The sequence below is a fragment of the Dreissena polymorpha genome, chromosome 6, assembly GCF_020536995.1.
Source record: "Dreissena polymorpha isolate Duluth1 chromosome 6, UMN_Dpol_1.0, whole genome shotgun sequence".
Taxonomy (NCBI): domain Eukaryota; kingdom Metazoa; phylum Mollusca; class Bivalvia; order Myida; family Dreissenidae; genus Dreissena; species Dreissena polymorpha.
In genome coordinates this window covers 47,820,327-47,824,534 of record NC_068360.1, presented here as the reverse complement: position 1 = coordinate 47,824,534, position 4,208 = coordinate 47,820,327, and positions in this window count along the sequence as shown.

The window sequence follows — 4,208 nt, the reverse complement described above, 5'->3', positions numbered from 1 at the left end:
ACAACTACTACTACTACTACTACTACTACTTCTACTACTACTACTACTACTGCTAATTACTACAACTACTAACTACTACTACTACTACTACTACTACTACTACTACTACTACTACTACTACTATTACTACTACTACTACTACTACTACTACTTCTTCTTCTTCTACTACTACTACGACTTCTTCTTTCGACAAATCATAAAGTATACGGACTCTACAATCCTGAATTATATTATGTTAAAGGTTTTTTAGTTTGATCTTATTGTATTTAAAACCACTGTTGAATATAAGCACATGTACAATGACTTGAAAAAGAAATAATTCGATAAGATACTTTTGATCAAACATGTATTATTATCGGACCTAGTATTTGAGTAAAGAATATATTATCTCGGTAATAATCGAAATGGAACTAGTATTTAAAAACAATGAAATAATAATTAACAATAACAAAGTTTGATAAAGGTAAAGTGCCAAATTCCGATTATGAATTGACTTGAAGTATACGTCGCTGATTTGCGACTTGACTGTAAATGGATATGTTAAATGGAATATCAAATGACGCATATGGGGGTAGCAAGATCAATCGATCTAATAGCACTGGTATTGAATAGAGCGAACGATAAATCGATTTTATTACATCTCTTTTGACTTGGGTGTTTAAAAAACCCTTTGATATATTCTTCCAGCAATAATTAAACAAGGTAAGTTGAATGTAAATGTACATGAAAAACAAATGTCAAATGACATTTACATAATTATTTTAATAAGCGGTTAAAATTATAGGATAATTATATCATCGAAATACCCAATAGAACTGTGTACGTATTTACTTAATCACTTATTGTATATATTTGGCAGAATGTCACGATCATTCATATAAAGCATTTACAGTTTTGTTAGCTAACCTCTGCACAAAGTGCATAAGATTAGCTATACGAGACAGTCTATTTCCGGCGTCCATTGTAGAACTTCGCGCGACGTCGACGTTATCTCGTAAATACACGTGTAGCCATTTTATTTGCACATTATTGATGTAACTAGTTCAGAATGTTTATCTTCAAAATATATAGGCTGGATTTGAATATGGGCAACTTTTGTCTATAAACTAGGTAACCAGGTGAAATCTGTGAAACATTTTGTCACTACTCAAACGTGCACAATATTGCCAAAACTGTTTATCTTGACCATATCTAGGTTGATTTTGAATCTGGGACAGGTTTTAAAAACAATCTAGGTAATCAGGTCAAATCTTTTAAAACTCTTGTTGCTACTTGCTATGAACGACACAGTTTACTTTACTTTACATTCCAATATGAAGTGCAATGTATAATCATTGAACTAAAGTGTGTGATCTAGGGTCATCATTCAGCTTTTTTTGTTTATCATAATATAAGCTGCATGTTGTAACAGTGCATGTTTAAATTAGCTGTGACCGAAGTCCGTTTAACAAATTAACAGCCCGTCATTCTGCCTGACTATCATATCGTTATCATCATCATCAAAATGATCACCATAATCGTTATCATCGTAAGCATCATCAACTTTATCTTAACCATCATCATCACCATTACGATCATCACTTATATCAACAACAATATCATAATTATAATCATCATCATCATCATCATCATCATCATCATCATCATCATCATCATCATCATCATCATCATCATCATCATCATCATCATCATCATCATCATCATTATCATCATCATCATCATCATCATCATCATCATCATCATCATCATCATCATCATCATCATCATCATCATCATCCTCATTATCATCATCCTCATCATCATCATCATCTCCAGATTTACAATCGTTTCGCGTTGCAATGCTTTATAATTTTCAGGTTTTTAAATTGTCAAAGGATGCATATAATGAACATTTTAGAGCATTGTAAATGTACGGTATTACTGCTTCCTCACAAATGTCATAATAACAACGAACATTTGAAACATTTTTTTAAATTTTGTCAATTTACCAAAACATTTGAAGGCCCCTTTAACTAAGCGGGCACCGGAGCACCGGAGATACACCTATTTTTCGATTTAACGACTAATGGACATACGTCATACATGAACAAACGTCTAGATAACTGACCCTGAAATGGTACTTACTCAAGACAAATACATCTTTGAAGAATTCAAATTTTGCTTCTACGAGTTTATTTCCTTATTTTTCCTTTTTTTAACTAAGTGTTGTTTAGCTCCAATTGGTAACATCTCTTGCATGATTCTGACATGAAAAGCCACGTAAATGAAAAGTATGTTTTCCATTATAAGCAATCATATCTAGTAAGCAAGGTTTTGTGTCGCATTCTATGAACTTTCAATTTAAAAATTATTTATGTTTTTAAATATAAAATCTGAATAACAACAATACCAGTCGTGATATTTTAGTCAATATAAACTAAAAATTGTAAAAAATACGGTATTTTACAACTTTTCTTTTCTTCGTCGTTGTGGTTGACAGTCCCTTTAAGTCCCGAGGTAGATTGATTGCGTTTTATACTACAAACCGAGTCCTACGCCTACTATCCTTGAGCGGACCGGAGTTTACTTGTGAATGAAGTGTATTCTGTTAACGAATTTCGGTATCATGGTGCAAACACAATTAACAAAAATTTTGCATTCATAAAATAAAACATAAAAATACAAACATGAGGATTAACACAGTACTAAGGATAGCACAAAAAAAGAGAGAGATCTCTTATTTCGTTAAATGTCCATAGATCACACGATGGACATTTATAATTTAGTTGTGCAATTTATGCAACATGTGCATATATTATGTGGATACAAAGACAACACTCAAAGATTAATTTACAAAATTTTCTCTATCTAGAACTCGGCAGAAATCTATGGACGCTTTATCTACAAAATAAACGATACAATTAAACCTAAGGAAAATAACTAGAAGTAGGGCAAGTAAAAACGGTGTTTTGGGTAAAATTGGGCACATTTAAAAATGTTTTTAACATAATTAAAACTACCATAAAACAAAAATGGATTGAGTCAATTTCGATTATATTGAATAACCCAATTGTAGTTCAAAAGATTTTTCGGTGCGATTTTGAGGATATATTTTTTGACTACTTACTATAAGTGTTATTGTTCCTTAGGCAACACATTTATTAAATGTAATCCTCAGATGGCCAAATAACAAAGAAAGTCATGTACGCACATCTTAACAACATACTTCTAGAAATATAGGTAAAAATACATTACAAATACAGAATTATATGCATACAAATACTGCGTTCATGTCATTCAATATATACTATATATTGAGAAGTACAAACTTAACAATTCAACGAAGAAGCAATGTATTTACTGCTTGTGAACGTCTTAACAGAGCAAAGTAGACACATTTGTCCAGTTTGGCCATCTGGCAAGTTTGGTCGTTTGTCCAGTTTACGTTACACTTTTCAGATAACATAATTTGAAAAAAACTTATGAACATTACTCTATGCTTTATGTATATTATACTTTCGTCTGAAATCATGATATCAAGGGCAACACAGTTAAAATGAAATTCTGATTCAACATTATTATAGCTACAATGCGTATAACCTCTTTCTACATGACTAAAATATAAATAGACCATCGTAATTTATTTTGTCTGGGGTTTCTTTTATTATGATTTTGCAGTTTTGGCGACAGCTTTTCTGATAATTAGAATTATTAAATAAATGAACAAACCTTTCATAATAGTACTTTTCAACATTACGAACAATAATACATATTTATATTCTGTGAATTCAGTTTTACTTAATCGGATTCCGTTAAATAGTTTATTTTAACCTAACTTCAAACGAAATGTGAAATGCGTAATTATTAAGAATATTTCTCCGATTTCTCAAAAATAGTTTAGCCTGGTTAAAAAAATCTGGCTTAAGTCACTTATTTCATTGATTTATTTTTTATTCAAAAAATAGATGTTGGTATAAAAAAAGTATTTATTGTGTGCTTTTGATTGTTGGAAAAATATAACATAATATTATAGTGAACAAGAAAATAACGAAAACTAATATCTGACAATACACTTTTAAGGTAATAGGAAAGCATGTAAGTGAATACGAAAGAAGCATATATTTAACGTCTCATAAAAGCAAGAACATTATATGTTCATGAATGAATTCACACACAATTTGAAAAAAAAACCACATCAAAACACAAAACAGTATACAATAAAAAATACA